General features: G+C 44.1%; 1 protein-coding gene across 2 annotated transcripts in view; it reads left to right on the top strand.

Annotated features, from left to right (window-relative positions):
• ZFYVE9 (zinc finger FYVE-type containing 9) overlaps positions 1-18,439 on the top strand; it is a 235,230-nt gene that overhangs the window by 195,647 nt on the left and 21,144 nt on the right. The window lies entirely within an intron of this gene.

The following is an 18,439-nucleotide window of genomic DNA, read 5'->3' as shown; positions in this document are numbered from 1 at the left end:
CTGACCCATACAACACCATAACTGGGTAGAATTATAATTTCCTTTGTTCATCCCACATGGAGGTAGCCATCTCTAATAAACTGCAGACAATATACCTATCTGACCCACACGGCAATCACTTATGACCATTCAAAGCTGTTATTAATTCAACTTCCATAATATAACACTGATACCACCCTATGATTACATTTATGAGTATACAACACATACCAAGCCTATCTCTCCCAAGTAGAGATATTGTTCAAGCACATGGGAAGGCCCTAACACAGCTCACCAGAGGATCTCAATCAACCAGCATCAATCATTTACAAATATTACAAAAACTCCATAATAAATCCCTTTCCTGCATGCTGATAACAGACTATTGTACCCTACAGTGTAGATGAAAAGTACAGATTAGATAACATTATATCATCCACTGTATGCTAACACAGACTCATGAATATCCTTAGCAAACTACAAACCACAAACCATGCTAAGCTAATAACAGATTAACACCAAAAATAGCTACAGACACCCAAATAGGCTAAATATTGCACAATTTATACTTCGCTATAACCCAGGGGGAATGAGACCCATTTTCCATTGTCTTGTGAGAGAGGGAACCTCTCTCTTCCAAAAACCTGCAAGTGTGTCTGCTGGCCTGTGTGTTCTCAGAATGTGCATGCTATGTTCCTGCCCCCTTTCACCTGTGAGGTCATCAGAAAGGGAACATCCTTTTGGTTACCTGAAACTACTGCTAATTAGTTTCTAGTCCCAGTTAGCTATCTCTATTGATTAGACTGGAATAACCAGTCCTTTGGACAAAAATGTAAACAAGCCTACACAATGTCATTGTTCTTTGGTAAGGGTTAGAAATCTGTTACAGGGCATTTATTGGACAATTTCAAATGGATACAAAAGGTCTCCAACCTCCCTTTGCATCCCCCACATGCAAATCTAAGCTGCTTATGGCTTACAACATTTCAAATAGTTATTCTCTCTAACATTCATATTTCATAGTCGCATGTTCTGATCTTCATATTGATGTCACCGGAACGCTGTGGAAACAGAGTAGATCAGTACGGTTCCACACACAGTCCAATTGTCATTTACTAAGCCATAGTTACAGAAAACATTCATTTCTTTATATACTGACATTGCGTTTAAACCAAGTAATAATTATCCTTTTTTGCGTTACGGGACCATTGCTTTTAAATGTATGTATGCGGGGAAAACACCACTGCCTTGCTGTTGCTCAAATATAAGTCTGTGGTGATTTTAATGTGTTGGAAAGTTATTTTATGTATTCTGAACACTGTCGGTATGTGTTTGGGGAAGCTTTGCACTGTGGTTTGTGTACTATGTATTTTTGACAAAATGGCGCTTGTGTAAGCTTTCTTTTCTAAAATGGAGTCTTGCTGCCATTCACAAGATGGCGCCGTGCAGGTTTTCCTGATTGCAAACAGATTCTGTCTTACCCAATTATCCGGTTTCGACAGTTGTCCAGGAGTCCTTCTCTTTTTGGAGAGATGTTTGGGCACAGCTTCTTCCTCAAGGTCCCAGAAGAGACTTGCGTTGAGTCCTCTCCACTGAGGTGAAGGGGGCACAGGGACACAATGGGTATAACTTGGAGACGAGAGTGTCTGGGCACCAAATAGTTATAAATTCTTTCCCATCAACCCAGGCCTCCCTCTCCACTATACCCCGCCCCCAGCCCGGGCTATTCAGTTTGGTGTCAGGAAGGAGCGGGCACCATTTTGGGGTAGGGAGGGGGCTGCTATTAAGTGGTCCTCCCCGGTTACTTTTATTAAATTTTTTTTTCTACTTCAGGGTCCATAGGGGGTCCACAGGGTTGACCTTGGGGTATAGGTTGGGAACCAAATCCGGGCATCACGCAGTTAAAGCTTTTAGCTCCCAGGATGCACTGGGTGCACTCTCCCTACAGCCCCACCCCCAAGCCAGAGGCACCTCAGTTTGTTGGTGCCCAGCTGGAGTCGGGTCACCGTTATCGCAGGGGGGGCTGATTAGCAGCCCCTAAGCTTCTTTTAATTTTATGAGTTAACAGGTTTTTTTTTACTTTTGGACTCTTCAGAGCGGCAGCGTCGGACTGTCCATAGGACGTCTTAGCTGCCGCTCCGTCACCCCGCCGGCGCTGAGACGCCAGTACAGATATGGGGATCTTAGCGGAACTGTACTAGCCAGACTCTGCGGGTGCCCAGGACTGCGGCCGGAACGTCGGGGAGCAGGTGAGTTCGCGGGTCACCGCTTTCCCTCTCTCATGAGGCGGGCCCCCCCATGCCCCACGTGTCCACTAGACTACCAGGGACTTAACTATCGGCGCAGGGAGCCGGCGTCCCAGGGGTTAATAGCTGGCATGGGGGGGAAGACTCCCCTCAGCTCAGCGCGCCTTTCAGTATTATAGTCTGGCGTCACTGAGCTGCTTCCTCCACGGGTCACGCTTCCTCTGAGGTCTCCAGGCGGCCATTTTCTCTGTGGTGCAGCAACAGATCTCCGGAGATGGCAGTTGGTCCAGTCCCCCCTGCGCACCTCACCATTAGGTCAGTGTACACAGCGCTATAGCCTTCCCAGACACTGAATCTGGGCAGTTGAATGTAGCGACATTTGCAGTGTGTGTGTGTGTATATGTATGTATGTATGTATGTGTATATATATATATATATATAATAGAATTTCCAAAGGAAGGATGCACTCTCTGTGTAAAATAATCTGCACAATTTATTCGTCTTCAGAACATCCAAGTGGTACAGAAGAATTCAATATTCATGGTCGACGTTTCGGTACAAGACAGTACCTTTCTCAAGACCTCAATTCCAAAAGCCATACAAGTAATATCGTGTTCAATTGATGTAACAATATCTGTGAAACATACAAGAAATAAACAAACAATGATCCGTCTATCAGGCTCACTTCCGACCATAAACAAATGAGCACAGTAGATCTATATGTCCCGCTCATATTATATGATGATACCTGGGTGACCTTTCATAATATAAGACAAGTGCATATCGCGCCTTAACCAACACACACCATGTGAGTGTACAATCGACTATACACCGTACATCTGTGACAACTGCAATGCTTACATAGCATATCTAGAGATATCCACAGAATTGCCATAAAATATTAAAAAATTATATGGCCTCACTCGTGTGCCAAAAACGTGTAAGCACAACACACAGATACATATATAGATACCTGTATGAGAAAAATTGTGTGGCAGCGCTGGAGACTGAGTGTAGTCAAGGCATTCAAACCTATAGATATACAAGGTATCAGAATGTGATATGTGGCTAATAAGCCCTACATTCACACTTGAACAAATGATTTACCTGGTGCTTGGTGGTAGAGGGAGACCCAGCCGGGCCCGCGGCGTCTGACGTGCACGTGTGTGCACACGCTGTCACCGGGCGCTGGTGTGGGAATACTACTGCTCGCTGCTATATGCCGCTAAACCGGAAGCACGTGGTATCTAGGCTTCCGTTTCCTGGTTTTCTCTGGAACGCAAGCCGACCAAGGTTACCAGGCAACGGTCGGGCCTTGCGGAAAACCCGTCAACGCTCAATTAAAACTAATGAATAATGTCAGGAAGGGAACCTGAATGACTAACATAGGTGCAACTCAAAAGTTAAATACAGTGACATAATATATATCAATGAATTCAACTATGTCAACAAACATTAATACATGGTGCGTTCAGAGTGTAATTTTATGCATACAAACGAACACACACTCAATAGCAAGTATAGTGATACAATTCTAAAATAAGGTGAACCTTACAAAAACACATTTAGGGGATTATACTTGTATGGCTTTTGGAATTGAGGTCTTGAGAAAGGTACTGTCTTGTACCGAAACGTCGACCATGAATATTGAATTCTTCTGTACCACTTGGATGTTCTGAAGACGAATAAATTGTGCAGATTATTTTACACAGAGAGTGCATCCTTCCTTTGGAAATTCTATTTTATATGTGGACTCACATGTCCGTGGAAGCACCCTGACACTGACATTTTATTGCCGCGAGTGCGGGACCTACTTGGTATATATATATATTTCTGCATTGTATGTGACTTATGCTAGTGCTGACTGTGCTTTAGTCTCTATCCTGTCAGTGTATATCTGTCCCTTTTCTTTACCAACTGCCCCAATACAGGTGTACTTAGGGTGATTCTGAGACTATATATATATATATATATATATATATAATGTCAATATTTGTGAGGTTTGTCACATACTGTTGCGTGCTGCACATTGCCATATGTTAGGTGGAACTGTGTGTTGCATACGCTGACAATGGCTCCCTGCAGCTAATCTTAGCGTCAGTCAGGACCAGTATAGCGCTGCTTAATATTTCCGCCAAGATGGTTGGGCAGATTCGTCTGACCAGGAGATGGAGCACGATACTGAACCCATTTTTGCTATCCTGCAAATCATAGACTACAGGTATTAGTGCGCAAATCATGGACTACAGGTATTAGTGCGGAGGACTTGACTCAGAAAGGGTTATGTATGTGGCGCCATCGGGTGCCGGGCCCCTAACACGACCCCCTTGGGCGGTTTGTTTTCTCAGGTTTCTGTTCTTCATTGCGGATCGCCGGGCGGTCCCCATTGTTGTTACTCACTTGGGGTTACTTCACCATACTGCCCTTTTCATCACAGGGTATCTCGCAGTTTCTTGCACTTTCCCCTGTGACACAGACTATTGCTCCATACCGGGGTTTTTCACAGTACATGAATTCCCTCTGGTACCATAACAGTCTGACATTCCTATTGATTCCTGCCTGTCTATACCTTCTAAAATTGTCGCTATTTAGCGTTATGAGTAGCACAAGAAATAAATGCTTTCAGACTTTGAGTGTGGTTCCAAAGCACAAAAAGTTATTATTCAATATAAAAACAGATGGTTACACGCTGTGATCTAAATACAATTAGCGCAAATAAATCATACAGACCCAAGGTACAGTTGTTACATATGCATGCGTTCTGGACCCAGATACTGGCATCAATATAGAAACCTCCGTCAACAGCAAGGCAAGAAGACTGGCATCCAAGTTTAGAGAGCACACATACATACTCTTACAGAGATAGGCAATACAATAGAACAGTTTGGCATGATTCCATTGGTTCTTCTTCCTGGTTCTTCTGTTACAGTACAGTTCATAGGTCAGTTCGTATGGACACAAACCAGCCTCCAACAGCCCTTTGTGTCCTTTTTCGCGCTGCATAATAAATCTAAGCTGGTTACATTACAGAGTACATTTTAATGTTTAACTCTCTATAGTCCATAGTTTGCAGACACCGATGATACCGGAAATCTGCATAAACACAGTGGATCAGTAAAACACCAAACACTGTCTGCTTACCATGTACTAAACCTTAGATATCAAATTACATTTATTTCACAACATTAATAATACTGAATAAACCTTGAATATTACACTTTAATGCTAGGGAATCTTTTATGTAAGTGTGCAGTGTGTAAGTATTGGGGTTTTGGGAAAAGACGCTAGTTAGCGTTGTGCGACTACGTGTTTGTGGAGTACACCATGGTACGTGTTTTGCAGGGTTAATCATTTTATATGTTTTAGTGACTGTATTTATATGGTGAGGACTTTTAACTTCTTTCTATTGCGTGGGAATCGCAAGATGCTACATAATAGCATCGCCGTATGTACTTATAATGGGCGAGATTCACTAAAAATGGCGCTGGGTGGCCAGTTGCAACAATGGCATCTCATTGCCATTCGCAAAATGGCGTCGTGCAGATTTAATTTTAAACCGATCCTGTCTCAGCCAATTATCTGGCTTTGACAGTCCACCCTTTGATAGCAAACATGCTATCATACTCTGATTTTAAAATTAATTTAGGCTTACATTATGACATATTATTTAATGTTCTATTATGGGATGGCACAAGGTGGTTCTTAATCCATCAATAATGTGTCTCTAGGAGGGGAAGTAAAACTACCCTTATACGCACACCGCGGATCTTGGGAGATCATGGGAAAGATGTGGAGATGCACCAATCATATAAAGGAAGTCTTGAGGGGGAATAGGGACTTACATTATTTAAGGTGTTTTAAAATAACATTTTAATAACACATTTCATGCATGTCTAAATCTTATACATCATATGATGGTACCTTCTAGTTCAGGGTTGTAATGCATTTACCTCAGTATTCATATTGTTACTACTGACCACCATCATAATTTCATTCTTCCAGTTTACCTTATCTTTACATTTTCCACATTTCAACACAGTAGGAACACACCTGACACATATGCCAATTACTATGATGACACCCAGTATGAGGATCAGAAGTTTACCTATACTCTCAATCATTTCCTGGACCCACTCTCCTAGACCTGAGAACCATTTCACTGGGTTCAACCATGAAACCCATTCCTCTACCTTTTCCTCTACTTCAGCCACTGAAGCATTATGGTTCTTTCGAAATTCCCATTTCAGCAGCAGAATTTCATCCATCTTCCGGTCTATCACCTCCTTGGGATCGCTGGTATCGTTTGTAATAGAAGTGCAACATTTTACACCAAATTAGGTGGCCAAAGTTACGCAATACCCTCCAGTGACAGCTGTTAAATAATTTAAGACTAATCTATGTTGCACAAGTTATTTCTTGCAGGCCTGCAACTCCTTACCTGTATACCTGTGTCATCATACATCTCGGTGATATTATCTATTAATTTAGCAAGATCTTGGATATATCTAAAATTTAGTGTACCCCGAGCGATCCTGGTTGGGATCCAATGCTACCAAAACTTGAAAGCCAGTTGTCTCACTAATTTACTGTGTGGCTTTATGCACGTCACCAGGTATCCTATTTCTTTTGTCTCTGTGTTCATACTGTGTGTGAAGATATGGTGATGATGTGTTTTTATGAATACCAAGCATTTCACCATGTGTGAGGGTCATAACTTCTGGAACTGCTCTTCCCAAATAACACAAATCTTCGGAACTCGGAGAGAGACACTTATACGCTTTCCTTCCACATATAAAATATACATCATCGAGGAGAACATAAGGAATAGTGAACATCAGTAACCCACACATTTCCCTAGCAAGTGATCCTACTTCAGGTTCTCCCATTTGACTCATACAAGTTTCTTGTTGTAATATCTTGGCACAATACCATTCTGGTACCCTGCCAATCATTTCTTTGGTGGAACTCCGTGTATATTATACTGTAAGTGTCTTCCACCCGACCTGATTGTGTGTAACAGTTCATAATTCATAGGCTCACGATCAGCTCTTTGGGAATAACCAGACAATGACCTTCTCACTGTCACCTCCCAGCTTCCTGGTTCATTGGAGTTGGTGATGTTTAAACATAAAAGTGATTTATCTACTTGGTACTGGAGGAGTTTAAAATGAGCTGGTTTTGATTTAAGAAATTTTCCATCTAGTGCATGCCCTCTTTGTGATTCTAAAATTTCAGAGACATTCGGTTTGGTTTAAAATTTTGCCCACCATGGTGTGATAATCCTCTAAAGGATACTCACCCCAATACTGGTTATACTTAGGTTGACACCGTTGGATGCAATTCTCATCAATTACGGACCCACAGAACTCACACATACAATAATCCTCAGACGATAAACCTTCACACTGTCTCCGAGTTTCCAGAATAACAGATCTCTTAACAATTACTGTACTAAGATTGGTCAGACACGCTCCTTATTGGCATAGCACTCCTCCTCCTCGACTCGGTAGGCAGTCGGGAAGCCGACTGCCTAAATACCGGCAGCCGGTTTCCCGACTGTCTTATCCCGGGATTGGGTGAAATGCCGGGCGTCTAGATGTAGACGCCCGCATTTCCCTGACGCCGGGAGACCGGCGCCCGGCATCCTGATCGTAGCGATGCCGGGCGCCGCGAGCGGACAGCCGCGGGGGGGAGGGTTAGGTTTAGGGCTCCCGGGTGGGAACTTAGAGTTAGGCAACCCCCCGGGAGGGTTAGGGTTAGGCTAGGGGGAGGGAGGGTTAGGGTTAGGCACCCCCGGGGGGACTTAGGGTTAGGCAGCGGGGAAGGGGGTGGTTAGGGTTAGGCACTTAGAGGGGGGATTAGGGTTAGGCACTTGGGGGGGAAGTTAGGGTTAGGCACCCTTAAGGAGGGTTAGGGGGTTAGGTTAGTGGATACTTACCTATCCACGATCGGGATTTCCTGCGCTGTCGGGCTTCCGCTGCGTCGCAATCTGCTCCTGTCGGGCTGCCGCTGACGGGAATCGAACCGCCGGCCTACCAATTCCCTCGACTCCACTCCATCAATACTGCCATTAGCTCCCATCTCCTCTATCGGTCCCCTGTCACAGAAACCAGAAATCCCCTAACAAACCAGGATGATGGAAACTCTGGAAGAGAATACAAAATGAACACAGCAGACCAGTCCATTGCCGTAGTAAGGATCTACAAATTTCTTTAGCTCAGGTATCTCTCTCTAACCTTTTAACCCTCCTGGAACAAGCTCACGATCGACAGGTCCACGTTATCTGCCTCGTCTCCGCCTTGTATCTCCACCGGTTGGTTGACCTTCTTACAGTGAGTGGAATGGACCCAGGTATCTCTCACGGCCACCTTCAGTGAGGTTGTACTTGTCAGCAACACCTGATACGGACCTTCCCACCGATCAGTCAAACAACCTGAACGCAAGAAATTTCTGATCATAACAAATTCTCCAGGTTCAACATCATGACAGTGTGTTTCCGGCATATCATGGGACAACAATTTCAGTTTCTGCTGTTGCTGTTTTAACTGTTTACTCATCGTTATAATATACCTTACAGTTACCTCATTGTTACCTTTCAAATCTTCCTGCGGACTTATAATCAAATGAGGTTGTCTTACCAAACAGTATTTCAAAGGGGGTCAGATTAAGAGGAGGCCTTGGAGTTGTCCTGATGTCACACCCCGAAAAGGGTGTTCTATTCTACTCGTGGTGTATTAGGATGCTTCCTTACCAAGTACACGGTCTCTGGTTTGTTTTGGAATCTCCCGGGAGGTTACCCAATAGATACAGGCAATAATGGGCAAAAGGATGTATTTATTCAACAATACCATTTCTTTCCACATCAGCAATATGGACTAACCATATACAATGCACATTTGTAGTACACACTTCAAGACAGAAAAAGTACACTAGTAGCTGGCAATTTTATTATAACTGGAACTCCAGGATCCGGCTGCCAAAGGCAGTGGCAAACGCAGGATTTTGAAAGGGGGGTTTCCAATACTTGGGTACAAAATCAATGGCAAAGAATCTCAGTAGATACAGGCAGCGCTCCTCGGGTACTCAATAATCCAAGCTTGTTAATCCATTAATGTGCATCGTTTCAGATTAATTTATTACATATTTCGTCAATGACGAAATATGTAATAATTGCATCTGAAACGTTGCACAGTAATGGATTAACGAGCTTGGATTATTGAGTACCCGAGGAGCGCTGCCTGTATTTGATTATATGTTCAAGACTGAGCGGTCTGCTTGGTTTTTAAGATCTGCACCCCGGCCGTTGAGATTTTTTATTTGGAGTACCGGTCTACTTGACTATATTTATGTGGAGCTTTTCAGATTCTCCAAGAAATAAAAAGGCGGCACCGCAAACATACACACGCACACTGACAAAGCCAACATACACTGACACACACACACACTGAGAAAGCCGACACACACACTGACAAAGCCTAGACACACACACTGACAAAGCCTAGACACACACACACACATTGACAGAGACACACACACTGCACTGGCAAAGCCCATACACACACACACACTGACAGACACACAAACTGCAGTGACAAAGCCTATACACACAGACACACACACACTCACTGATAAAAGCCTAGACACCCACACACTGACAAAGTATATACACACACACACACACACACACACACACACACACACACTGACAAAGCCTATACACACACACACACACAGACTGACACACGAACACACACACTGACACAAACACACCTCTCACTTAATAACACAAATTCAGGAATATACTGTAAATACAGATCTGGCATGGCTAATTATAGATCACCTCTCCGCCCCCACCGGCTTCCCCCACGTGTAATGCATTAAACCCACCTGGGGTGCTGCTCTGGGAGAGAGTGCCGGTCACTGTGTGACTCACCCAGCAGGCTCCGATCTCTCAGCCTCCCATAATGATAAGGGCACCATGGGAACTGCCCGGGAGGAGCTGCGCGCTACCGCTGCAGCTCCCCCTACAGCCAGCTCAGCCAGCAACAGTTCAGGTTCTTTAAAAAAAAAATAATAATAATTTTAAGCTGTGCTGCGATGGAGTGGCGTACAGGGGGGGTTTCTAGGTGCTCGGAAACCCCCCCTGCGTGCGCGTATGTAAGGAATGGTTAAACAATAGACATACAAACAGGTAAATATAATTATGCAATGCCAATACTAGATAAAATATAACTCTATTATTTTGTGCACAGAACAAATAATAGTTTCTCATCACTTTTGCATGCAAGTGAGTGACTAGATGATGGAATGTTTGCAAACGATGCCCGGGTTATAAGTCACAGTAGTTATAACCCTAATGGTACTGCAGGCTGCATTAAAGTTTATTTGGGTTTGAAGAATAAGTGTATTGCTTCCTGTCTCCTTATTTTCCTGACCTCGTGCTTGCAGCTTTCAGACGTTATCGCTAGTCGGATGATTATTAGAATACAATTCCTCTTAGTATATATCCTGGCTCTCTTGCTTTACCGTTCTATACTGCGGCCACTTTGTTAAATGAACAGAGTTAATGTGGGAACGCACGCAGTTGATAAGGAAATTTACTACTATTTTCACTTTTGTCCTCTGGATTTTAGCTTTAACACTGAGGTTGTTAATCCCTGGAGAGTTGGGTTATATCTCAGTCTCAGCTGACTATTTTCTCTAGAGGGGCGCTGCAAGACCTCCCAAAACTTGCTTGTATACGTCCCTGCACTCCCTATCAGAGGGGTGGGCCTTGAGAGAATAGGGCGTTTTGGTACTCACTGTTCCGCCTCTTCACGTACAGTTCCTCCGACTGGTGACTGAGGAGCGGGTGGTCCTGCAGAAACTCCACCTGGGCTACACACCCTTGTTCCACCTCCGGGGCAGGGTCAGCCACACAGTCCCGTCTGCTGTGTCTCAGCCTCAGGCACACTCCTCACAGCAGCGCAGCAGTTCACAGCGTCCCTTGGTAAACCCAGCCTCTCTGTCCCCTCAAACAGCTCTTAGGGCAGGCCAGTCAGAAGCTCCGCCCGGTCTCCACTCCTCCGATCCACCTCCTATCAGCGCTGACCACAGGACAGCTGTGTTGGAGGAGACTTCCAATCTATCCTCTGACGCTGCCCCAGGACACGGGCCTCTCCGCTGGGGCGCCGCTACGGCTCCACTGTCTCTGGGGCTCTGAGGTGAGCGCAGCCATGTGTACGGGTCCCCTCTGCCCTAGCTGCCTCAGGCACACTACAGACTGCCCCCAGCAGCCCCCGCGGGTGTCTCTTTATATCACCAGCGGTCGCGTGCGGGGCCGCTTCCCGCCGCCCGCACACGCCGCTTCAGCCCACTGCACAAACTGGGCTTCTCCTCCCCTCTCCTGCGGCTATAGTCCAAACGTCCCTGCCGCGTGCCCTTCATTTCTTATAGTTCAGAGGGGGCAGCCTGGACCAAATCCCCCTCTGTAAAAGGGGGGGGGCACTCATGTGAATGGGCAGTTTTCTTAGTCCAAAAGGTATACAGCACATATGTTAATTTATGTATTAGACATTATACACTTTAGGGGTATCACATTGAAACTATGAAGGACAAGTGGTAGTGCTTCTGGCCAACCTAGTCCAGTTTCCGACATGATTTTACTTAATTTGTTTTTAATAGTCCCGTTCATCCTCTCCACCTTGGCACTAGCTTGTGGTCGGTAGGAGGTATGAAGTCGATTATTAATACCCATCAGCTTACACATTTTTTTAAAACATCACCTGTGAAATGAGTACCCCTATCACTCAATAATTCTAGGGATACTGTATCGGCATCAAACTCCTCAACAATTTTCTTGGCAGTAAACGCAGCAGTATTAGTGGCAGCTGGATATGCCTCAACCCAATTAGAAAACAAGTCAGTGCACACTAATACATACTTGAGATTCCTGCAGGGTGGTAATTGGATGAAATCAATTTGTATTACCTGAAAAGGACCGTCAGTCTGCCCTTCGTCTGCCCTGTTGTTGCCCAGTGACACCGTATCATCCTCACATGTATGGGCTTTGCACTTAATTACCGCCACTGTCTTAGGCAATTGGATTGCTGTCAATAGTCCTTTTATATGTCTGGAATGTGCAATTGGTGTGCCTGCTGCTGTCATACATTTTCTCAGACGCCATAGAGCGCCGAAATCGTGTACTACCCCGAAGGTGTACCTAGAGTCAGTGTAGATATTAGCAGATTTACCTTCCGCTAATTCACACGCCCTCTTTAGTGCCACCATTTCCGCTACTTGGGCCGAGTGTGGTGGGCCTAAAGGTTCAGCCTCTATAACGACCTCGTCATTTACCACAGCATAACCTGTACATATAATTCTCCAGTGTCAGTTTGTCTATGACAACTCCCATCCATGTAAAATGTCACATCTACATTTTCTAAAGGTGTATCCCGTATGTCAGGTCTTGCTGTAAAGGTTTGATTCAGATATTCCATACAATCTTGTGCATCAATATACCTGCAGAACTCGCCTTTCACCAGTGACTCACCTCTCTCCACCATTTGTGCATCATGTTGCACATATGGTAAATACGTAGCTGGATTTAACGTGCTGCACCTTTTGATGGTGATGATTGCAGGTGCTATTAAGGCTAGTTCCCATTTTGTGAATCTAGCTGAGGAGACATGTTGGTTTGGGCAGAGTTTAGCAAAGCAGATATAGCATGGGGAGTATAGACAATCATATCATGGCCTAGTACCACATCCTAACTCTTACTGACGAATAGAGCAGTTGCTGCTACACTTATTAAACATGTTGGGAGTGTTCTTGCCACAGTGTGCAATTGTGCACTGTAGTATGCTACGGGCCTACTGGCATCACCATGTTTTTGTGTGAGGACACCTGCTGCACAACCATCAGCTTCTGTACAATACAAATCAAAAGGTTTTTCATAATCAGGTATTCCCAATGCAGGTGCTCTTGTCAGACTATCCTTAAGATTAAAGAAAGCCCTGTAATGGCAAGGCCAAAATAGAGAAACCTGGGATCCACATTCTGCAGTATCCACACATTCCCAAGAAGGTACGAATTTGCTGTTGATTCTGCAGCAGTGTCATGTTCTGTATGGCTTGGATTTTGTCAGACGTCATAACCCCTGGGTTAGGCAATGTCCCAAGTATTTAACCCTGGACTGGCATGGCTGTAGTTTGTCCTTAGCAACCTTGTGTCCTGTTTGCGAGAGATGAAGCAATAAAAGTTTAGTATCATTTAAACATGACATAAACGAATCAAAACATAACAATAAATCATCCACATATTGTATTAGAACAGACCCATTGGCAGGTTGAAAAGATTGTAAACAGTCGTGTAAGGCCTGGGAGAAGATACTGGGGCTATCTATGAAACCCTGGGGCAATCGTGTCCATGTGTATTGTACACCCCTGTATGTAAAAGCGAATAGGTACTGACAGGATGAAGAGGTACAGAGAAGAAAGCAGAACAGAAGTCAATGACAGGGAAATGGGTTGCATTCGGTGGGATCTGCATAAGAATGACAGCTGGATTTGGCACTACGGGAAATTGGCTCTCTACTACCTTATTAACCCCTCTAAGGTCTTGTACCAGCCTATAACCGCTCCTACCACTCTTCGTCACAGGAAAGATGGGACTGTTGGCTACACTTGCTGTACGGACTAAAATTCCTTGCTGTAATAATCGCTCAATTATGGGATAAACCTCTAACTCTACCTCCTGTTTTAATGGGTATTGGGGAATTTTTGGAGCTTGCCTACCGCTTTTTTAGATTTAAAATTACGGGAGCTACATTTGCCATTAATCCAGTGTCCTGTCCAAAGTGAATCTGGAATTTGGGATAACAACATTTGATCTACCTGAGATGGATTTTTACCTGAACCGGTAGAGTGATACATTATACTTTGGGGAGTGTCCAACATATCCCTCACCTCGTGCGCAACTCTCTCTCTGGGATGTCTAGAAATATACCATCAGGGATACAATATATGACACATCCCATCTTACATAACAAATCCCTTCCCAGTAGGTTAGTAGGAGCCGTTGCTGCCAGGAGGAAAGAATGCCTGGTATGCAATGGCCCGATATTGACCTCTGTGGATTTGGTTAAAGGATAATGTTGCACTTTACCCGTTACACCCATTGCTGGTACTGTCTCGCTGGTCACCTGTAAATTAGCTGGAGATTTTATCACTGATCTGGTCACCCCTGTGCCTACAAGAAAAGGATATTTAGTACCAGCTACAGCAACCATCATTACCGGTTCTTCCCTAGTACTTCCCGTTAACCTGACTATCTGTAGACTACAGGTATGACCTGACCCCTAGCGTTGACTATCACTCTCCAGTACAGCATTTAAGGCCACAATTGGAGCTGGTGTCTGTTGTGAATTTCCTGTACTGTGTATATCCCTTATGGGGATATCAAGTTACTCCCTGGTTAGTAACTTCACTTAAGTTACTACCTTCTTCACCTTACAGTTCCTACTTACATGTCTGGTTGAACGGTAGGGAAAGATTGTGGGTGTGGATAAGGATGTTGAGGGTACTATGGTGGTTGTGGATAGTAAGGGTTTTGTGGCTGTGTGTGATAAGAGGGGTAGGGTTGTGTTTGTTGTGGTGCAGGATTGGTGAGGACGTGTAGCTGTGCAGGTGCAGGTGTGTCTGGTGGCTGTGATGTTACAGTCATTCCTTCTAGAGCTAGAATACTGACACCCATTAACTTCTCGCTCTGGGTCTCTCTTTTTTTTTTAGGATGTTTTTATCATGTTCATTAGCGGATTCTATGAGAGTGTCTACAGTGACTCCCCTCCAGCCAGGTAGTGAGATCTGAACTTAGGTCTTTAGATTCTCTTTTAGACCATCCATAAGTACAGTGATGATCATTCCCTTGTGGTGAGTGCTATCTTTAATATCCTCTATCCCAGTGTACTGGGTGATAGCCTGCAGAGCTCGGTTACAGTAATCCTCTGCAGATTCACTCTTTTTGTTTTATGGTGAAAATTTTAATCCAGTTAACTACTACTGTAAAGTATACACCCAATTGAGTTATTATGCGGGTAATGTTACCTTGGTCCCGTAACAGACGAGAGTAACCATCTCCATCCAATACGCAATCTGTGATAAACTTTTTCACGGCAGTATTGTGTGGAAGCCAAGCCCTTAACACCACTCGCCAATCTTTATTGGTTGCAACATGCTCGCGATGCTAGTTTGCATTGCGTGCACACCTTTAAGCCACGCATCCCTCTCACGCTGCCATAACTTTAAACACTCGTTATATTTTCCCTTTTTCATTCGAGAGCGCACCATACAGATGTGATCTCGGACATTGTTCAATACTTCCTTATCACAGCTGCCAATTCTGGGGAACGGTCTAACACTCTTCATCGTCATTTTAAACCATACTTCACAGTACTTAGTCGCATAAGCACCGTATTTAGTATGCATAATATGCCGTGCCGACCCAAGCGGCGCTTCCAACAGCAGCACATCATCTAACATCTCTACCGTTTGCTTGGCTCCCATTCTGGGAGAACCCTAAGCTTTTCAATAGAGATTTAGACTGGTGAAAGACAGTCAAGATACTTTCACTTTACCTGTGGACGATATTAACAGGATGCGCCCACACACCTATGGAAGAATAACCAGGCTGCTTCCACGCACCTAATCCCTTTTTTACTACCTTTCCATTCCTAGCATGTAGGCATTCCAATAACACCTACCCTTTTCAGTGATTTTGTCCACCCTCTACTCAGTTCACAATTTAGCCAAAACTGTGCAGTTCAATTACAATTCTCAAATAACCCTAACTGATCACTGAATACTGCAATCACACTGAGAGCCGAAACTACAAGAAAGACAACAACTACACCTGCTTATGTGTATAACCTGCGGTATCTACTACCGAGCCACTAGGCTGACACCAGACGCCTAGCACTTAAGGGTCCTACGATACCCTTAACTAGGGAACATGTTACCCCTACCAACAAATATTCACTGTTACACACCCTTTTCTTGCGCAGAAAAATACACGTTTTCCCAGACTCTGGCAACACTGATCAAGATATTTACAACAATGCTATCGGTCAATGGAATCTCAATGGCTTTGTTTAAAACACGTGGCAGCAATACAGGAAATATGTATACGCTATTGTGCGACTAGTTGCATACACAATAATGCGACTACTACACAAAATGTATTATTACCATTACGCTATTGTGCGACTTTCTTTTTAACATAAAAAAAAATCTATCAATCAAGGAAAACAAACTTTTTCCTCCCTTGTCCCTGGATTCTGATCAGCGCTCCTTAAGCCACAATAACTGGTAGCAGACTCTCAGCAACAATATGGTAGCAGATTTTTGACGGCACAATGCGTTCTCCAGCTATGGCGCCTCCACCCTTTTGCTGAGAGTTCGCTGACCGAGTGTTACCAAGTGACCGGTAGCGTGATTCACACTGCGAGCCCCCAACTATTGATTCCTGCCTGTCTATAGCTTCTAAAAGAGTCGCACAAGAAATAAATGCTTTCAGACTTTGAATGTGGTTCCAAAGCACAAAAAGTTATTGTTAAATTTAAAAACAGATGGTTACACGCTGTGATCTAAATACAATTAGCGCAAATAAATCATACAGACCCAAGGTACAGTTGTTACATACGCACGCGCTCTGGCCCAGATACCGGCATCAATATAGAAACCTCCGTCAACAGCAAGGCAAGAAGACTGGCATCCAAGTTTAGAGAGCACACATATATACTTTTACAGAGATAGGCAATACAATAGAACAGTTTGGCATGATTCCATTGGTTCTTCTTCCTGGTTCTTCTGTTACAGTACAGTTCATAGGTCAGTTCGTATGGACACAAACCAGTCTCCAACAGCCCTTTGTGTCCTTTTTCCTGCTGCATAATAAATCTAAGCTGGTTACATTACAGAGTACATTTTAATGTTTAACTCTCTATAGTCCATAGTTTGCAGACACATGTTGCCATCTTCTCACCGGTATCGGAAATCTGCAAAAACACAGTGGATCAGTACAACACCAAACACTGTCTACTTACCATGTACTAAACCGTAGATATCAAATTACATTTATTTCACAACATTAATAATACTGAATAAACCTTGAATATTACACTTTAATGCTAGGGAATCTTTTATGTAAGTGTGCAGTGTGTAAGTATTGGGGTTTTGGGAAAAGACGCTAGTTAGCGTTGTGCGACTACATGTTTGTGGAGTACACCATGGTACGTGTTTTGCAGGGTTAATCATTTTATATGTTTTAGTGACTGTATTTTTATGGTGAGGACTTTTAACTTTTCTATTGCGTGGGAATCACACAACGCTAAATAATAGCATCACCATATGTACTTATAATGGGCGAGATTCCCTAAAAATGGCGCTGGGCGGCCAGTCGCAAAATGGCGTCTCATTGCCATTCGCAAAATGGCGTCTTGCAGATTTAATTTTAAACCGATCCTGTCTCAGCCAATTATCCGGCTTCGACAGTATTCCCCTTGCAGGGATTAACCTGACAGCCACCCTGGGTGGAGGTCGTTTCTACAAAACACAAAATGGCATGATAAACGCCCTGTGGTTACTTCCCAGTTGGATCTGCCGTCTAACATAGGGTGAACTGGATGATGTGTCGGGCTCTTTCCCTCTCACACGGGGTGGAGCCTATTTCAAGTATTGTTATTATCCCTGCTTTGGGGCTAGCAGTCAGGTCCATTCTAGTTATAGAGAATGTCAAACCTGCACCTAAATCATACACCCTCAGTTTAACGTATCTTCGGCTGTGTTCCTTGTCTCTGACCAACGGGTGGACCTCATGGCGGGAGATAGGAGGTCTCACAAAAGTGTTTGGCCTCCTGTTTCCCTTTCCCTGAGGGTCATCACAAGTAATAGAAATCACCTCCTGGGGTGGATTTGCATGTTACTTGTCTGATTACAGGTGTTACTACTCCTCCCATTCCTGCCCGGACGTATTCTACGGATCCGTAGGTGGTAACCTTGCCTGAAATCAATATACTGTCTTTCAGGGGCTTTTGCCCGTCCTACCATGGCTATCGCAGGGTTAGCTGCTATTATTGCATACTGGGCTGATGCATTTGTAAAGTTTTTTTTTCCCTCCAGCACGGCTAGGGTTCAAATGTTTTTTTTTGTGGCTCACATAAAATATGCACACACCCTATG

This window comes from Taudactylus pleione, unplaced genomic scaffold, assembly GCF_031769625.1.
Source record: "Taudactylus pleione unplaced genomic scaffold, aTauple2 ptg001167l, whole genome shotgun sequence".
Classification (NCBI taxonomy): Eukaryota; Metazoa; Chordata; class Amphibia; order Anura; family Myobatrachidae; genus Taudactylus; species Taudactylus pleione.
The sequence above is the reverse complement of the archived record's forward strand: the minus strand, read 5'-3'. Positions and strand labels throughout refer to the sequence as shown.